The sequence below is a fragment of the Ciconia boyciana genome, chromosome 24, assembly GCF_034638445.1.
Source record: "Ciconia boyciana chromosome 24, ASM3463844v1, whole genome shotgun sequence".
NCBI lineage: Eukaryota > Metazoa > Chordata > Aves > Ciconiiformes > Ciconiidae > Ciconia > Ciconia boyciana.
The window spans coordinates 5,680,010-5,693,263 of NC_132957.1; positions in this window are offsets into that span (position 1 = coordinate 5,680,010).

Here is a 13,254-nt window from a genome sequence, read left to right on the forward strand (position 1 = left end):
GGGGCCCGGAGGGAGCCGGGGGGAGCTCTCGGGAGCCCCAAAATGCTGCGGCTCTTTCGCTCCCGAAGGCCACCCCTGGGGTCGGCGCAGATCGCAGCCGGAGCCGCGCTGGGGTGGGAGCGAGGCCCCTCCATGTGCGAGGAGCGGAGCCGGGCTGGGAGGGAGGGAGGGAGGGAGGGAGCCTTTGTGGCGCAGCCCGGGGCCCCCCGCCCGCCCCGGCCCCCTCCGGGCTCTCGGGAGGGAGATGAGCTCAGGCGGCTCCGGCTCCGGCTCCTGCCATTGTTGTCCCTGGGAGAGGGGCCGGGGCAGGGACGCGCCATTGTTCTCCCCGGGAGCTGCGGAGCCCCGAGCCCGCGAAGCCGCCCCTGCGGGGGCCACGTCCCCAGCTTGCTGTGTGGGGTGAGGCCCCCGGAGCAGCGAGAAGAGGGGGCAGCCGGGCCCCGGCAGGTTTGGCCCTGCCACAGTTCGGGCTCGTGCACCGGCAGGGGCCGTGGTGGGGACAAGGCGTCACCCCGGAGCCACCTCCTCGTGGAGCAGGGCCCGGCTGCCAGCCCCTGGCTCGCAGCTCCGCGGCCCGGATCTGCAGGGAGGGACAAGGGGACATCATGGCCATGGGGCAGCTACTCCGGCACTGGCTGAGAGCGTGGCCCGCTCGGGTCCATCGGCAAAGTGTGCCGTGCCCCAAGGGCAGGGCACCTCCCCACCGGCTGCCACCACGTCCCCGCAGCCCTGGGGAGCCCTGTTCCCGGCCGCCACCCTCCCCGCACAGCTCCATCTCCTTCCTGGGAGGAAGCTCATCTCCTGCATCATTCCCATGACTCCAGGAGCTGGTGCTTTAGGAAGCATGTGCAGATTTCAGTATGGTTGAAGGTATCCGGAGCCTCCAGAGACATAAGCCGGGAGATCCCAGGATTCCCAGCAGCCTAGATTTTGTGTGTTTAGTTTATTGTGTTGCCCTGGGAATAAATCGTTAAAGATTACAGTCAGACTCGGGCATAATTGCTGTGCAGCATCAGAGGCTCCTGCCGTCTCCAGAGGGAGCGTTCTCCAAGGCCCGCACAGCTGAGCAGCTTGGGGAGAGATGATCCGACGAGCAAATACCTACACAAATCCCGCTGCAGGCCACACGCAGCTCCCGCAATCCGCTTAGCTAACCTGGGCCCTGCAGATTAGCCCCCGCGGTGGCTTGCGGCCACGGAGCGAGCGGCTCACGCACACCAGGGCGGGCAGCGCGGGCGGCGCGGGCGCCGGGGCGGAGGAGAGGGGCTTACCCGGGGTCCCGCGGGGACGCTTCCCACGGGGCCTGGCCGGTGCGCACGTCCCGGTGTAAGGGTGGACTCGGGCAGGACCGCGGTGTCGGCTCCTCCGCGTCCCTCGGCGCTGCCCCGTCCCGCCGGCCCCGGCTTCAGCTGGGAGCCCTGAATCTTTTGGGGGCTGGTTCTTGGAAGTCCTGTCCCTCGAAGGAAGGGAATTCCCAGCCCTCATTCTTTGGGGAAATCCCCCACCAGCCCCGGGCAGCAGCTTTTTTCTTTTCTTTCTCCTTTTTTTTTTTCTTTTTTCTTTCCTTCCCTTTTGGACTGAATTCCTGGCTGATTTCACAGCTTTGGCAAACAGGGATTTTATCGCAGGTCTCTGCATTCCCCTCGCAGGCGCGGGGTCATGGGATTAGGGCAGAGCTGACGCCGGGCTCGGGCAGAGCTGGGGAGAGGAGGGAAGAGGGGGGGGTCTCGCTCCTGTGGCTGCAGAAGACGCAGGGCTGCAGCCTGGGGGGCCCTTTTCCTCCACGACTTCTCCAGGCCCCCAGCCCGGGGAGGGGAGCGATCCCATCCCTGCGGGGAGCAGAGCTGGCACGGCCGCGAAGGGGCCGATGCCGGCAGGCACGGCGCAGGCAGCGGGGCGCAGCTGCACGGTGCCCGGTCGAGGCCTCGCCGCAGAGCTGCCGGCAGCGAGTGGGAGCGTTCCCACGGGCGCGGGGCCAGCGGCAGGGCGCGCGCGGGGCACACCCCAGCAGGAGGGTGCAGCCGAACCGCTTCACCTCCGCCTGCCCGGTCCGGCCCACCAGGCACCGCCGGCACCGCCGCGGTGGGCGAGGCGCAGGGCCGCTGGCTGGGGGTCCCGGCTCCCCCTCCCCGTCCCCCGAGCCCCGCGGGGCCGAGCAGCTCAGCCTTAGTCACAGTGGCGAGCGGTGACTCACGTCGCCCCGGCGTACTCAGGTGAGCCATCGCTTGTTGCTGTGAGTAAGGAGCCGGCAATCCCCACCTTCCCGGCACAGAGCCAGGCACGAACCCCCGAGGCTGGAGCCCCCCATCCCGCCAGGCTCGGGGCTGCCTCGTGGCGGGCGCGGGGTGTCCTTGGGCAGGACGGCGGTGCCTGTGCCGGTGACGCTGGTGGGGCTGTAAACACCCAGGCGTGTCCTCAGAAACACAATCGGCTCCGTGTGTTTCCCGGCTCTCGGGGATGTGTCCTGGTGGCCCTTGGCAGCGCGTCCGGGCGTTGCAGCCTGGGGACACCCCAGCTGCCGGCCCAATACAGCCAGAGCTGGTGGCCCAGGCTGGCCTCGCCTGCCATGCCCTGGCTCTGGGGCACCCCACACCCTCTGGGGGCTCTGCCCATCACCCCGGCCTCGGCCCCAGCTGAGGCCAGGCAAGCCCCAGAGATGAAGTCACCCCTGGAGTGACTCAGGCAGCCACGGGGCACGGGGGGGCCGGGCACCCCGAGCCACCCCGCGGGCGGGGGGGACAGCGCAGGGCTGGACGGCTCCCACTGGCCCCCGGGATGAGGCAGCTCCCGGCCGTGCCGTGCCGTGACCGCCAGTCACCGCAGAGGCTCCCACCCGCAGCCTGGCCCCGGCCCCGGGAAGGATGGCGAATCCCTCTGGATATAGCAGCACCACGGGCTCAGGTGTGGGGCCATACTTGGCTGTGCTGGGCCACGGCCCCGCTGCCCACAGTGAGGCCAGGGCTATTCTCGGCTCCCTGAGCTCACAGTCCCCTTCGGGACGCTGAGGTCTCCGTCCCTGCTGACGCAGGGCGAGCGGCTCCCTGTCCTCGGCTCCGCTGCCTCCCTGCCAGCCCCTGACGCCGCCGGCCCGTGGCCAGCACCCCCCGGCCGGGCGGGAGCGGGGATTTGACTCTCTCCCCTCACGGGCCGGTGCGGTACATGGGCAGGTTGGCCCAGCTGTGCCGGAGGCCGGGCACGGGCAGCCAGCTGGCCCCAGCCCTGCTCGACGTCCCTGGGTCAGCGTGCCGACGGGGCTGGGGGCATCTCCCCTGCCTCGCTCCCTGCCCAGAGCCCAGAGCCCAGAGCCCAGAGCCGCGCTGGGACAGGCGGGGGGAACCCTGGACCCTGGACCCCAGCACCGGCCATGTCCAGTCCTGCCCCGTGCACCAGCTCTGCCGCTGCCCTTCTGCCACCACAGCCCCTGTCCCCCCCGAGCCCCGTCCGGCACCCCAGCCCACAGAGGAGCCCAGCACCAGCCCCGCGCCGAGTGCCGGAGGCGGTGTGGCAATTGCAGAAATCACGGGTCAGGAGAGGTCCTGGTGGTTGCGTCAGCACCGTGGGCGCACGCTGCCGGCTCGTGCCCACGGACAGGACCCTCCCCTGGGCACGGGCCGGGGGCTGAGACCCCCCAGCGGGGCAGGACCTGGCTCCTGCTCCCGGGGACCCCTGGAAACGCGGGCGTCCAGCCCCTGCCAGGGTAGGAAGGGGCACGGGGGACACGGTCCCCCACCCGTCGTGGCCAAGAGGAACCGGAGCCCTGACACCCTGCACCCGTCCCTCCCACGGAAAGCCCTTTCCCAGCCAGGCTGGGCCTCGGGCTGGACCCAGCCCCGGTCTCAGCTCAGCACTGCGCAGTTGTTTCTCAGACGCCGCGACATTTCTTGGTTTGCTTTAAATCACCGGCTCCAGGAGTCAGATGACAACTCAGCTTGTTGTTGTTGTTGTTATTGTTATTATTGTTGTTATTATCATTATTATTATTATTATTATTATTATTATAAAGCTTAAGCAAGTTGCCAGCCCTGGGGAGGGCAAGGACCTGGGATTTCGGTAGCCTCCTTGGGTACACGCAGAACCTTGTTCCTGGGGTGAGCCAGGCTCATAAATCAGGGGGAAAGTACAATCCCCCCATCCCATCCCATCCCATCCCATCCCATCCCATCCCATCCCATCCCATCCCATCCCTCAGCTCCCACCGCGGGGGCTGGCTGGGGCGGTTTGTGGTCCAGCCTGGGCGAGAGCGGAGCCGAGGTTGCCCCGGCCGCGAGCCAGCCAGCACTGCCCGCACCGCACCGTGCCTCTGCCGCCATCCCGGAGCTGATCCCCTCGGCTGCGTGGCCACGGCTCCCCCCTCGCCCCGAAGCTGCCCCTGCCCTCGCCTCACCCCAGCCGGGCCCGTGGGTGCGGGAGCAGGGGCTGCCCCACCGGTATCGGCATCGCCCGGGGAAGGGGACCGTTGCTGCCATGGGCAGGGTCTCCATGGGAGCCGAGCGGAGGCAGCGGTGCCGCCGTCGCAGACCCCGGGACCCCATCACAGCCCTGCCCCGGGTGGTCCCGCAGCCTGGCCACCCCCGGGACTCCCACCGCCATAATGCACCGTGGCCACCCTGGAGGGGGTGGGGCCGGAGTGTCCCGCGATGCGGCGTGGGGGGTGTAGTCCGGCTGCCCCACTTTGGGGCGTTCAGTTGGGGTGCAGCATCCTCAGCACCCACCCCTCAACCCTGCCCCGTGGCCAGGGAGAGCTTGGCGCGCCCACCCGGGGGGTCCCACGGGACACGGCTGGCTGACGGGGGGCACCGACAGGCAGTGAGCCCACCCGTGGGGGCCTGACCCCGCTGCCCACGGGGCATCTGCCAAATCCTGCCTGCACAAAGGGCGGAGGCAGAGCCGGGGCCGTGTAGGACGGATCCTGGAGAGCCCGAGCGTCTGCCAAGGGCCGGGGGCAATGCCAGCACGGGGCCCCCGGGGCCCGGCGTCGGGTGGCCAGTGGGGGGGGTGCGTGGGGTGCCACGTCCCGCCGGGCCACCCCACGCGCTGACACACGGGCACACACTCAGCGCAGCGGCATCCCCGCCCCGCGCCTGCCCACTGCTCCACTTGGAGCTGCGTCAGGAATGCGGGAACCTCCTCCGGGCGGGGGGCATGGTGCCGGCGGGGTGGCAGGCACCCCTCCACCCCACCTCCCCAGCGCCGCCCTGGGGGGCTCGGGGCTGCTGCCCCAGCGGCTAGGGTCCGGTGGGGCGGCCGGCAGCCCCGCAGCACCGTGGGTTTGGCGGCCTCTGGCAGAGCGTGGGGCGTGGGACGGTGCAGACACGGGCGCGTGGGCATGCTCGCACACGGCCCCGCTGCCCAGTGCCGTCCCTGCCTCTCTGCCGAGGGCTGGCACCCACCGAAGCAGCCGAAGCCGGGGAGGAGGAAAAGGAGTGCCACGGGTGGGTTGTGCCGCAGGAAACCCCGACCCAGGGCGGGCTGGGGACGGGAGGAGGCGCTTCCTCCCGGCCTCGTCCCCGCACACGCGTGTGCAACCCCTCCAGCGGCACCGTCCCAAACGGGCACATGCACGCTCGTGCACATACACGCGTGCTCGCTCTGCACCCAGCAACCGCCACACACGCTCCCGTGCGTGTGCGCACGCTCACACACATCCACGTTTGCCCAGGTGGGTGCTGCACCCCCACCCACGCTCCCTCCTGGCCAGGCCGGACGCTGGCTCACGCCGTTCGCACACATCCCGTCATGGGCGCACGCACCCCCTCACTTCCCGGCCAGGCTGCGCTCTCCCCCCAGCCACAGTTCCTGTTTACGGTGATGGAGCCGCCCGGCCGGCCCTCCCTGCACCGGCGGGGTCTGGCCGGGGCAGGGGGCACCGCCACGAGCCCTGCCACGTGGCCCTGGCCGAGGGACACCGGTGCCGCTGCCTCGCCCCGTGCCTGACCCCGGGTCCCGGTGCTGCTTGGGGAGGCAGGGCCGGTTCCTGGCTGATGGCTGCACGCGGTCACCCGCTCCCCCACGGATGCGGGGCCACGGACTATTCTGGGAACGGCGGCAGGAAATCCTGGCGGGGAGGAGAGCCGGACCCCGCGTGCCACCGGCACCGGCGCTGCCATGCTGGGCAGAGGGGAAGCTGCCACGCGTGGAGGTGTGGATGCCCCTGACCTGTGCCCCGTGCTGCTGGGCACTTGGGCATCGGGCTGTCCCAGCACCCCTGGGCAGGGCTGGCTCTCGCCCTCCCTCCTGCCGGACCCTCCCGGCTGCCCAGGGATGCCGGCCGGAGCGGGGCTGCCCTGCGCCCCTTCCCCAGCGGGGGGGATGGAGGGAGGTGCCGTGCCCAGGGTCGGGGTGAGTCAGTGGGGAGCGAAGAGCAGATGGAGGAATCCAGCCCTGGGCCGGACCCACTGTGCCGCATTCCCCAGCGCCGAGACGCTGCGGGGAGACGGGCTCAGCTCATCCCCGGCGTGCTACCTGTGGGGAAACTGAGGCACCGACCAGGGAAGTGACTCATCCTGCACTGTGGCCTTTTAAATGCCCTGCTCTGATTAGATAATGGACGGAAGGATCAGAGAGAGCCGAACAACCCCTCATTAAACCTTTGTCTCCCCATAGCGCCTTCAGCTCCCAACGGAGACCTCGGCCACGCCGGGCCGGTGCTGGCCTGGCGTGGAGGCAGCCCTGCCCCGAAACACGCCTGCTCACATCCGCCACGAGGCCCCTGTGTGCCAGGCAGCTGGCGGCGTGGCAGTGCGCGGGCTGGAGCACGCCCCGGCACCCCGTGTGCCGGCAAAGGCAGGAGCCGTCCCGGCCAACGGCGGGGCTGCGGGGGCTGTACCCGAGCCCTGCCGGACCCCGCTGCCCGGAGAGCCCGGAGCCGAAGCCGGATGCTTCTCCACCCCCTCGCCCGGATGATGCCGAGAGCATCCCAGGATGCTGCTGGGTGGGCAGCTCCCTCCAGGCAGGCACAGACCATGGGGGTCCGCTGCCCGCCGGGCTGGGGGGGCCGGCGGGCAGGAACTGGAGCTCCCCGATTGCGTTAGCCGCGGTGATGAAAGAGGCACACGTGGTGGCAGAGCTCGAGCCACCGGGGACGGGAATGGGGAAGGAAGCGCCACGCTGGGGCTCTCCTTCTGCCTCTCTTCTGTCTCCTCTTCGTGCTCAGAACTCGGCCCTGGGGAGGGGTTGCCGTAGCCAGATTTACACCAAGGCTGTGACAGTCCTCCAGACAAGGCCGGCGTCTCGGGGCAGCCGGCACGGAGCGGCTCCCAGGCCGGGGTTTGGCACCGCGCGGGGCTGGGGTCAGGGAGGAGCGAGGGCTCTGCCGGCGGCTGAGCTTGGCCGAGACCGGCTGCGGCAGCCCCGGAGCTGCCTGGGCTGAAAGAGCCCTCCTGGCAGGGGGAGGCAGGTCCCGCTCTCCCGGTGCCTGCAGTCCCGGCTCCCCGGGGGCTGCTGGCGTGACCGGGCAGTCGCCCATCGGTGCTTCTGCGAGGGTGCTGCCGGCAGGGCCGGGACAGCGTCGGGTGCTCTCTGCAGGATTAGGTTTTTGAGGGGAAATGTGATATGGCAGCGATAGGTTAGGCTGCAGGAGATTAGATCATCTGTGGTTTTGGGAGCATCAGCAGAGCGGGGCTCTTGTGTAACCTCTGCAGCGCCTGCCTCCCGCCGCCCTCCCCAGGCGGCACAGCCCCTGCCAGCCCCCGCCGGCCCCCGCCCCGCTGAGCCCCTCATCACCGATGAACCAAAAATGCAGCGACGTCGCCGCTGCTTCGATGGAAACCGAGAGACTCGGGAGCCCGCCTGTGCTCGGCGCGGGGTGGATGCTTGGCCAAACAAGAGCCAAACAAAAGCAAAAGAGAAACTCGCTTCGCAGCAGCCCCAGCGCTGCCTGCCCTTCTCAGGTGCTCCTGGCAGCCTTCAAAGCGAAAAGCATCAGCTCACGTTTTACAGGAGATGCATTTCCAAAGGAAAACGCTGCCAGTTAAGCCCCCAGCCCGGTCCCTTCCCTTTTCCTCCAGCCACAGCCATTTGCTGAATCCGAGATGAAGTCAGAAAGCTCCCGGCCAGGGCCCCGCGCGATGGCCGTCACGGCCCGGCTCTGCTTATCTGACTCTTTGCTCACGGGACGCCCTTGGCACGAGCCGTCCGGCCTCGTGCCGCTCCTCCCGCAGCCGTAAGGAGCAGGTACCCGCAGCCTGCCGGGGGCTGCAGCGTCGCAGCTCGACTGGGTCACGGCCCCCCCCTGCCCAGCCAGGACCCCCGCACCGTGGAGCAGCCCCCAGCCCCCCCGGTGCGGGACGCCTGCGCTCCTGTGTCCTGCGGGACCGGGAGCAGGGGTGCTGCAGCACAGCCGGTCCTCGCTCCCCAAACTGGGCAAAGCAGCCCTGGGGAGTGGGCGACCGCGGTTGGAGCAGATGGGGGGATGTGGGGTGCACGACTCCCCGCCCCACTGACGGCGCAACATGCGCTTGTGCACACTCTGCGCCCACACCCGGCCCCGTCGGAGGGGCCCCCGCCTGCCCTGCCTGCCCTGCCCGCCCCGCTCGCTGCGGGAGATGCTGGCTTTTCCCACGCCCGGCCAGGAGCCTGCGCCCTTGGGGTGCCCCAGCTGGGACACGAGGTGCGGGGGCTGCAGCCGGCCGGGGTCGGGGCCCATCTGCGAGACAGGATGTGGGGCCGGACGGGGGACACAATGCGGGGAAGCGACGAGGGGTGAGCAGCGACAGGGACGTCCCGCAGCGGCGCAGGCAGGCTGGTCCTGGCACACCCAGAACCCCCCCTGGCTGGGAGCGAGTGGGGTCACAGCCCCTCCAGCCCCCGGCTCTCCCGGGCACCTCGGTGCGCTCCGGGGCAACCGCAATGGCCGTGGCCCAACGGCACAGCGGGGACGGAGGCAGCTCCGGCTCCTCCCGGCCCTCCGCGTCCCCCCGCCGCACCGGGCGCTCCCCAGCACCCTGCACCTGCCTGGCCCGGGGGGCCCTGCCTGCAGCAGCCTGTCCGCGGGCAGCCGGGACGTGAAGGAGCTGGTTGGGCCGGGCGTTGGGGTGGGAGCGGGGTCCGCTCTGCCCACACAGGTGTGGCCGTGCCGGCTGCAGGCAGGGAAGCTCCGCGCCCGGCTGGCCCCGTCTTGCTGGGTGGCAGCAGCCTCCCGCGCCGCTCTCCACCCCGGGGCGGGCAGGCACACCCCATCATTACGCCCCAGAGCAGCTGCCGGCGCTGCCCGGGCAGGGAGGGGATGGCGGGGGGCAGAGCCGGCTGGCATGGCCAGGTGGGGACGGGGACAGGAGCCGGCCTGGCCAGGTGGGGACGGGGATGGCAGGAAGCCATCGCCTACCCCGTTGCGTGGCCCTCGCCTGCCGGGGGGGAGGAGGGCGAGCGGTGGGCACGCGTGGCCCCTCCCTGCGTGGGACCCTGCGGGGGCACCCCGAGCCCCGCGGTGGCCCCGGCACACGGGGGGAAGCAGACGGGGTCAGGCTCAGCAGCTGCTCGGGCCGTGCCCCACGGGGCTGCGGCACACAATGACCCCATTGAGGTCCCGCGGGGCGGCGGGGGGGGGCACCCAAGGTGGCGGTGGCAGAAGTGACTCCAGTGTCACGCCAGGCCTCAATCCCTGCTATTTATACCCGGCGGAGGGGCGGCCATTCAGCACACAGGCGGCCTTTGAGGGAGCGGGGATGAAAGCGCTACCGTCCCCTCCTCCCCGCCGCATGCCGGGGCATCCCCGAGGGCAGCCGGCCCCAGCCCCCCCGGCTTCCCCTTCCCACCCCGAGCCCCAGCCCGGCGCCAGCCCTGCCAGGAAGCGCCCCACCACCGGGGCCAGCTGCAGCCGCTTCCTCCCGGCCAGCCCCGCCAGGAACTGGGGAGCCCGCGGGGGCTCCAAGCTGCAGCGAGGCGAGGGGCACCGAGCGGCGGACGGAGCCCCGGGGCTCGCGGGGGCTCGTGCTGAGACGCCGGGGTGCTGGGTGCCAGGCTCCAGCCGGGAACTCCTTGGGAACCTCCCAGCTTTACCAAGGGCGAAGTCCCGGCACATCAAAGGCAGGCGGGGGCAGCGGGAACCAGGGCAGGAGCCTTTGGTCCCTGCCAGCGCCCAGCTCCACCGCCCCACGGTGCTCCCACCGCCCCACGCCGGGGTCCCGTGCCGGCACACCTGGGTCCGGGGCTGTGCACCCCTGCGGCGTGGCACCCAGCCCATCGCTGTGGCAACCGCCACCAGCTCCGGGTGTATTTTCTGCACCGGGGCCGCCGTGGGAACCTGGCTGGGTGCCACCTCATTCCACTTGGGCTCTCTGGGCCGCCTTTGTAGCCAGCTTCGAGCCCAGCTGGCAGCCGCTTCCTCCCCAGCCTCCCCCTGCCCCGCGCAGGTCGTGGCCCCGGCCGGGGGGGCGGTGGGAGGGGGCTTCGCTCGGACCCCCAGCACGGGGCCGCGCGCCCTCCTCCACGCGCCCGGCGGCTTTGGGCCGGCTCCAGCGAAGCCAAGCGCGACCGGCCGCCAAGGCTGCCCCGGGCGAGGGCTGCGGCCGCCGAGCCCCAGCCAAGGCACCTGGGACCCCAGGGCAACGCGCCGCCCCCACTGCCCCTCGCCTGACCCCAGCAGCTCCCCCGGGGGCTTCCCGGGGGGGGGGACGCCCCCAGGGGTGGTATCCCCGAGCAGCGCAGTGCAGCAGCAGGGTCTGGGATTCCCACGTCCCGTCCCTGCTCTCCCCAGCCTGCAAGTGGCTTTCCCCATCCGTGCCTCAGTTTCCCCAGGAGAGAACCTGCCCCAGGCCAAGGGTTTGCCGCGCTCACCAGCACAGCGCTCAGAGGCTGTTGGCCCGGGAGCGGCATGGCAAGCGCCGTCGTGCTGGCTACAACACCCGCCCTCTGCAACACCCATCGGCACTCGCTCCTGCACCCGCATTTTGGGGGGTGAGGCCGGGGAGGCCGGTGGGGTGATGTCTCCCCATGGCTCCACCGCCATCTGCCGGCAAATCACCCCAGAAGTGGGCCGGGGCCAGATCCTGCCTGCCGCCGTGCCCCGAGCCAAGGTCCCCTGCTCCTGCCTGTCCTGCCCGCGGGGATTTTCCCTGAGCCCTGCCACGCTCCCACCACGGGGACGGGACCACGTGCGTGGGAGGTCAGCGGAAGAGGAGCATTTTCCAGTGCTGGAAACCGAGAGGAAAAAGGTTGCAGGACGGAACAATTAACGCAGCGCGGGTTAATCATTACAGCAGCGCTCCCCCCCTGGAGAAGGAAGTTGCGAGGATTCGGCCTTCGAGCCACCCAAGGGCAACGTGGCCCAAGGACACGGCCGGGCTGGTGCTGGCAGCGCGCGGAGCCTCCGCTGACCTTCCCACGCCAGGACCAGCGCCGCAGGCAGCAGCCCACGGCCACGGGGGCCGGGGAGGGGTCCTGGCCAGAGCCAGATCCGCACCCGGGTGCCGCAAAGCCTTGGCAGGGACGGGCAGGGTGCCGCCCGGCGCCGAGGCTCCCCAAGCCCCCCCACTCGGCCCCCTTCCCTGGGGGGCTGTGAGCGGGGCCGCCTTCCACCTCCACAGCCCCCCGGGCAGCGGGTGCCCCCGGCAGGGACAAGGGGTGGGGGGCAGCCCCGGCCCCGATGTCACAACACGGGCACCGAGGACGCGGGGCAAAAGCGGGGCGGCTGCGAGAGGCCGAGCACCGCGGGCTCGGGCAGGGAAAGGGGTGGCTCTGCCAGATGAGTCAGTGCAGCCGGGGGAATCCTGGGGCTGCGGTGGGGTTTGGGTTTCTTTTTCCTGCAGAGAGACGAGAGCTCGAACCTTTCCCCTGCATTCGGGATCTGGGTGGGACAGTGGAAATGCCATGTGGCCAAGCACGGGGAGGGGACGCCAGCGCCAGGAGATTCAGCCCGGCGGAGCCCGGCCCCTCTCGGAAATCATCCCCCAAGAGAAGAGATGCGGCCGGTGCCGCTGGCAGAAATGGTGATGCTTCACTTTCCAAGCGCTCCCGGCCCAGCTCCCCACCCTCCATCTGGCAGCAGAAGATGCAAGTCATGGGCGAAAGCCCTCGGTGGAAAGGAAGGAGGAGGGCGACTCGCCGGCCCCCCGCCCCGCTCACGCCATTTTCCAGGCAGCCCTTCCCTCCTGCGCATTAACGTTTCCCTCTCACGCCCACCCCGCCCCGCCGCGCTCGAAAGCTGGAGACAAACACATCCCAGGCTGCCCGCAATAACCCCACCACGCTGCGCCGACGCTCGCGGCTGCCACGGCCCGCGGCCCCCAGCGGGGACCGAAGCACAGGGGCAAGGTGCTGCCCCGGCACCCACCGCCCCAAAAAGCAGCGGGGAAAGACCTCTCGCCCCAGCTGCGGTTGGAGGTGACGGTCCCCAAGGGCACGTGCCAGTGCTCCAGGGACAGCCAAGCACCGTGCTGGTGCCACCGCCAGCCGGGACAGCCCCCCACCTCCCCAGGCCAGGCCGGGTTGGGGAGCAGAGGAGAGAGGATTCACCCGCTGAATCACATCAGCGGTACCGGCACGGTCCACGCCGGGGCTTGACCCCCATCTCCCCCCCGTCCCCCTGGCCCCGGCCGGGTCCGTCCCCGCAGCACCGATGCCGAGCCGGGAGCGGGCAAGGGCTTCGCCTCTGGTTCAGCCGTAGCCGCACGTCTCCCGCGCCACGCAGAGTCAGAGACCATTTTGGTGGCATCCAGCGGGACGTGACTGATCGCGGCTCCCGGCGTGGGCAGAGGGAGCCGAGAGCTCGGCGCGGCGATCCGGGGGAGGAGGATAACGCTGCTCTTGACAGAACCAGATAATTGGCAGTGATGGGAAAGGACAGAGGCAGGCGAGGGGCTCAGAGCCGAGGCCACAGCGCCGGGACCCTGCGGGGACCGGGCTGGGCTGCGAGGGGGAGCAGGGAGAACCTGGGAACACCTTGCCCTGCACCCCCAAACTGCAGGGCAGGGTGAGCGGGGCCGCGGTGCCATCGGCCGGGGCGCAGGCAGTCCCTGCCCGGCACTGCTCTGGTCCTGCCTGGCAGCGGCAGGGGGGCTGCCGGCGCAGGGTTTAGGTAAAAAAACCCTTTCCCCACACCCAGGAGGGCAGGAGAGCCCCTGCCCAGGGGCAGAGCTGCCTCCCGCGGCACGGCCGGGGCACGGGCGTCCCCAGGGTCTCTCGGCCACCCTGGACACGGGGCGAGCCGGAGGTGCCCTCACTGCTCCCCCCAAATGCAGACAAGCCCCAGCAGGCATCACGCCGCGGAGAGCCCGGCCAAGGGCACCCTGCGAGGGGGCAGGGCCGGATCCCTGCTGG